Source organism: Meriones unguiculatus, chromosome 7 (genome assembly GCF_030254825.1).
Source record: "Meriones unguiculatus strain TT.TT164.6M chromosome 7, Bangor_MerUng_6.1, whole genome shotgun sequence".
NCBI lineage: Eukaryota > Metazoa > Chordata > Mammalia > Rodentia > Muridae > Meriones > Meriones unguiculatus.
Window position 1 is genome coordinate 32,918,222 of NC_083355.1, and position 6,294 is coordinate 32,924,515.

Genomic DNA, 6,294 nt, shown 5'->3' on the forward strand with positions numbered 1-6,294 from the left:
CAGAGGGAAGGGAGTGGGAAGAGGGTGCAGAGGGAAGGGAGTGGGAACAGTCCTCCACTGTCAAGCAAGACTGACAGAGATAGGACAATGTGGCAGAGACCGAATAGAAAAGGGCAGAGCTGGAATGATGGGATTTGGGATAAAACAAAGAAATAAAAGGCTGAAAATGGGAAGACGAGCAGAAGGACAGAGGTAGAAATAAGCTGAAAAATTACTTCAGCTTCTCCATGGAAGACCACATTTGGGAGACAGACCAGGCAGCAGGAGAGACCACAGGACAGGACCTGTTGGGCTGGTTTTGCCCTCAATTATACAAGAAGTTCATATTCTGTCTGGCCTTAGGCTTAAAACGTTTGTTTATTTTTGCTTTGAGAAAATGGCTTTTGGGAACGAGGACATAGGAACTGCCCCCCCCAGGCGTCTGCCTGTATGTGGGGCACCTAGATCTCCAGGGAGGAGGGAGAGGGGAAGAGGCAGCCCCTATCTCCTGGATTCCGCTAGACGAGCCAGTCTGAAGCCAAGGTCAGGGGCCCTCATGTGGCACCCTATGGAATAGCAGCTAAATCATAGAGAACACCCTCCACCCAGGACGCTAGGCTCCGCCCAGGCCAGAGCTGATGGAACAAGGGGGAGGAAGCTCGCCTAGGGAGAAGGTAACACATTCATTTCCCCAAGGCACCGTGAGCATATTCGTTCCCCTAAGGCAGTGTGAACAGCAGCATGCGTGCCATGTAACGTCCGTCGTGTAGCTCTAGGTCAGCATTTCCATGTATGCCTGCAGAGTATGTCTATAGCATTATGTGTGTATTATGTATAGAAAGCTATGCCTGTGAACACATGGAGATCATCAGACACGTGTTTGCTGTTTGTCTGTGAATCTCATTTGGATATGTATCTGTGCATGTTTCTGTGTCACTGTACGTCTATTCGCCACAATGCTTATGCTCATACAATTATACCATCGTGCCATAAATCACATATATCTGGGCCATTACATGGCATTAACACATTATGACCATACTGCCATGTAGTGATGTGTAATGGCCTACAATGATTATGTATATAATGATGGCCTACTTGCCAGGCGTGATGGTGCATGCCTTTAATCCCAGCGCTTGGGAGGCAGAAGCAGGCAGATCTCAGTGAGTTTGAGGCCAGCCTGGTCTACAGAGTGAGTTCCAGGGCAGCCAGGGCTACACAATGACACTGTCTCAAAAAACCAAAACCAATTTTCAAAAAGATGATATGGATATGTGTATATATCTTTCACCCTTTCGTATTGGCTCTAAGGACCCTCTCCGGATAGCCCACAAGTTCTCAGACACTTAAGTCCTTTATGTAATGTGGTAAAATAGCTACACGTGGTCTCTTCCATGATAGGCAAGCCCTCTACCACTGAGCTATAGCCTCAGCCCTCCTGCATGTTTTCAACCATCTCCAGATTGTTTAGAATACCTATTCTAGAACACAGTGTCAATGCTAAGTGAAGAATTATACTGCACTACTGAAGAACTCATGAGAATGATGACAAGCCCATACGCGGTAAGTAAAGACACAGCTTCCTCCCTGAGGTAGGGTCTTGTGAAGCTCCGTCTGGTCCTCCCTCTTCCACCTGCTGGGCTTACAGGAACGTACCACATCGTACCACATCCTTGGCTTGCAATTAAAAACACATTTTCTTTCTCAGCCTGGCCAGTCGGGTGACACCGTGGGTGGAACTATTTGACACCAAGCCTGACCACTGGAGTCTGATTCCCAGGAACCACGTGGTGAAAGTGGAGAGCGGACTCCTTCACGAAAGTCGTTCTCTGCCCCCACGTCCATGCCCAGCACATAAGCACACACACCCGTGCTCTCACACACACATAAATAAAACCAAATTCAATCCACACACAGAGATCCTGATGGTTTGTGTGTATCGTTACATGATTATTATAATCATTATCTATAAAAGTGTCACTTTATGTACATGAAGGCACTGTATGTGAATGTCACCATATCCTTTGGCGTGACACACACACACACACACACATATGTATCATTGCATGTGTAAGTACTATTGAACATGTGTTTGTCTTAGGTGACTGTACACCCATATGAAATGCCAACCACGTCTCATAGTCTGTATGTCCTGGTTTGTGCTTGTGGCTGGCATCTGTGCTCAGGGCCTGGTGAAATGCCAATGGATGGTGATACATGTGCGCTGCTTAGCACCAATGACCTGTCTCTGTGTCTGGTGCTGAGAGGCGCAGGGCATTGTGGGTTTGCCTAACCCTTACACTACAGAAGCTCCTCTAGACCAATGGTTCTCAACCTGTGGGTTACGACCCCTTGGGGGTGGTCTAAAGACCCTTTTAAAGGGGTTGCTTAAGACCATCAGAAGAAATGGAATTGCATTACACAATAGCAAAATTACAGCAATGAAGTAGCAACACAAATATTCTCACGGTTGGGGGTCACCTCTACACAGGTCGCATCCATAGCAAGGTTGAGACTGCCTCAGCCCCAGACCAGAAGCAAGCGGCCTTCATTTTAGAAGCCAGAGCAGGAACTGGCGTCAAAAACGGAGGCCCTCCCCCACCCCCTCTCATACCCTAACCCCCGTTGTTCACATTGCCAGAAAGAGGTCAGCTTCCGGCGGCCCAAGGTCTTTCACCCCCGGGCCGAGGCCTAACTGGTCTTGCGCTCATGTCTGCACAGCCAAATCTTTCTCTCTTGGGAACTCACACAACCCCAACACCCCAATAACTGAGACTCAGACAAAAGCTAAACAAGTCCGTTCTTTATTAGTGTTGCGGGCCCTGTGACCCCTACCCATTCCTAGCCATCTGGCCTCCCTCCTGGAATCCGAGGTCGGCCTGCAGGCGCAGCACGGAGACCCACAGGCCCAGCCCCACCCTCATAGACTCGGACCCGCCCAGAGCTGCCGCGGTGTTTTCCCCACGTGTCTGGGGTCAGGAAGCACAGGGCTTTGGGGGGCAGTGAAAGTCGTTTGGGGTTGGGAGGGGGTTGGGGGAAGACCGGCAAAATGTGCAAGTGCGTGCGAGGGATGCTCACCTGTCTCCTCGACGGGGGTGGACGATGGGCGGTGGCAGGTGGCCGCGGCGCGGCGTGGTCTCCGAAGCCCACAGTACACTCATCCATAAAGTAGGAAACACTACACCCTCCAGTGCTGTTAGTAGTGCTTTCTACTTTATGGGTGACTGCACTGTCTGTCTGTCTGTCCACAGCTATTCTTCAGGCCATCTGCTCTTCTTGCTGACTCCTGCTGTAAGAAAGCCCTCCTCCCCCCCTCCACCCTCCTTGCAGATTCCCAGGGACCCCTCCGCCCTGCCCGTGGCCCCCTAGAGGGCCCGCCCTGGGCCCTGTGGGTAATGACTCAGCATGGCGCCAGACTAGCCTGTTCTTCCCCAGGCCTAACTTCCTCTTTGAGTCCTTCCTCCCTTCCCCTCTCTGCAGGTTCCCACCCTAGTTTCTCCTTTCTCTGAGACACTCAAGTACAGACCACGGCCACTCCAGAGGGCTCATCCCCATCCCCTGGGCAGTGCCTCCAAGCCATCTGACCCACCGTCTTGGGATCCAAGTGAGGCGGCCACAGCCTCCTCCGGTAAAGGCCTCAGTGCCCAGCCTTCCCATGAGACAGAGGCCCTGACTCCCAGAGTCCTATGTCACTAGATTCTCCACTGGACCAAGGCCCCAGCGTCCCTTACTCCTGGCTGATCCTCAAGCTGGAGTCCAAAAGTATGTCGACAGAAATGGCGGTCATGTTGGGTGGAAAAAAATAACTGGGCTGAGAAAAAAAACTTTTTGCTGATACCGGGCCCACTTTTTTAGCCTTTGCCTGGTCTCCAGCTCCACCCTACTCTCCAGCCCTCCTCCCTAAGAACTTTAGATGCCTTTTTTTTTTTTCAGGAGGGGGATACAGAAATAATTTTACCTCTTAATCCTACCTTTAGAAGATTTAAAAGATTTTGACAGCTGTCCCCAATGAAGGGGACAATGAAGCGGGGCTGAGGGTCATTGCCTAAAGCTTTGTAAGGGAGCCCTGGCACCCAAACCCTTGGCCTCCTGCTGTCCCGAACCTCCACTTAGAACCTGCACCCAAAGACCCTCACTGTTCCTTAGGCCCGCCCGGAGTTAAGAAGCCCTGGCCGGGGCCAGAGTGAAGAGTTAGACCCTTACCTGATGTTGCAGAGCTGAGAGGACCAGGCTCCAAAGTGGGGTTCTCTTCAGGGTGGGCAGGGCTTATAACCCTGAGGCCACGTGGGTCAGATCTCAGGGCGCCCAACGGTCTTGGAGCCCGCCTCCACAACGCATCAGAGATTAGCCACCCCTCCCCTCCCTGGGGAGTTCAGAGTGACAGGAAGCCAGAGACAAGGCTGGGTATTGGCGGGAGAGGGCTGAAGAGGCCATCTCACACGCCCTGGGCAGGTGGCTTCCTGGATCCCAAGGCCTGCCCTGCCCTAGTGGCACCTAGCCACAGGAGTTGGTTCAAGAGTTGAGACTGACTCATTGGAGGTGACCCCAGGAGACAACAGTTCCCTCGATAGAGCCTTCAGTGACTGCCCAGAAGGGCTCTGAATTCCCAACACCAGAAAAATCTAGTTCCCTGAGCCCCACGCCCGCTGACAGGCCTGGCCTCCGAGCCCTGAGACCGAGTAAGGCATGGCTGTTCTGTATGTTCTCCCGAGAGGTTGTGGAATTGCAAAGGCATGAGGGGACATCAGAACAACACCCACATCTTCCTTAGATTTGGTGTCCTCAACACCCCTGAAAGCCACTGCTTCCTCAGGCCCATCATGGGGGTGTGCATCACGGTTGGGTTGGGTCTTCATGCTGTTTTTAGGTCGTATAAGGACACAAGGACGGGACGTGTCAGTTGAGTAGAGCATAGGTACCTTGGAGCCTTGGGGGAGGGGAGAAAAGAGGCTCTGACAGGAGGCTCTCATGGCCACCGGATGTGGTCACGGGCCGCCCACCTGCACATCCCCCCCACTTTCCCCATGGGGAAGGCAGGAAACTGCCCAGCCTAGGGCCCTCGACTGGGGGATGGGAGCGAGATGGGAGTCTGGGCAGGAGTTTAGGCGGCTGAGGGTAAGACCCATATTTTCCCCAGGCTTCCCCAATATTCTCGGTTCGCTCTGGAATCAAGAATGACCACGAGGGGCAGTTAAAAGAGGCAGGAGGAGCTAGAAAGAAACACTGATGTCGCCTGCTGTGAAGGCCGTGAGCGTCTTCTCTGGGTACCCCCTCTAGCCTCAGGTCTACACACGCTTCAGAGAATACAGATTCAGAAGGGGACTGGAGGAGGGTCAGACAGGAAAAGGGAGATTGCCCCACGTGCTTTCCTTCTGCGAGAGGCGCCGCCAGCCTGGAAAAGAGTCATCTGTCCGAGTACCCTCAAGAAAAGAAGGCCACGAGCCTTCCCCCTTAAGGTCTAAAGGAACAGTGGTGAACAGCCTTACAAGGCACACTGGCCAAAAATAGGCCCGTGTTCCTTTAAGAGACCACCACAAGGCCTCAGACTTGGTTGGAGGGGAAGTGGCTGCCCCAGGAGATAAGAGGATAAGAATATCACAGTCGTACAGTAACCTGAGTTTCTGGACCCCCATCCTCCAGGGCTTAGCCCAGCCCTAGAACTATCACTGGTGAGGCACCCTGTCCTAGAGAATGGAAGGCAGGGGTTGGCTTTTGTGTGCCCCCCCCCCCATTGTTCCACAGATGTCTTGAATCTGTGACAACCTGTAACAGATCAGACCTGAGAATCCAAAGGACACTCCAGTCTCTCTTCTGTCCTGAGCAGGGGGCCGGGGCGGGGGTCACTGAGAAGAGTCATCCCCTCTGTAGATAGTCTTACCGTCCCACCCCCCCCCCCCCCAGGGTCCATCTCTACCCACAGAGGTTCTGGGATCAGGAAGTTTCTTGGAGGGTCTGGAATTTTCTGTCGTTCACAACTTGAGGCTGGGGCTGAAGAACAAAGGAACTGAGCAGGAACTCTGGGCCCCTGTGCCCTGGGCTTCACCACTGCTGAGCCTAAAATCCCCTAAAGGGGCAGATCACAGTGATGTGCATGCTTGTATTTCCAGCTACTGGGGAGGCAGAGGCAGGCGGACCTCTGTGGGCCTGGTCTACAGAGTGTGTTCCAGGACAGCCAAGGCTACGAAGAGAAACCCTGTCTTGAAAAGGCCAACCAACCAACCAACCAAACCAAAACAAAACCCTAAAAATGAGAAGCAGAGAAGAGACACAAGGAAAGGCGGGGAAAGTGGCTGGGTCCTAAGCGAGGACACCAGG

At 52.8% G+C, this 6,294-nt stretch overlaps 1 long non-coding RNA gene across 1 annotated transcript; it reads right to left on the minus strand.

Moving 5' to 3' along the window:
- Positions 1-2,767: 2,767 nt before the first annotated feature.
- Positions 2,768-4,226, minus strand: LOC132655177 (uncharacterized). Its single transcript, XR_009592852.1, has 2 exons — positions 4,183-4,226; positions 2,768-3,728 (listed from the first exon to the last, which is right to left on the minus strand). It is a non-coding gene; the product is annotated as an uncharacterized LOC132655177 (long non-coding RNA).
- Positions 4,227-6,294: the final 2,068 nt, after the last annotated feature.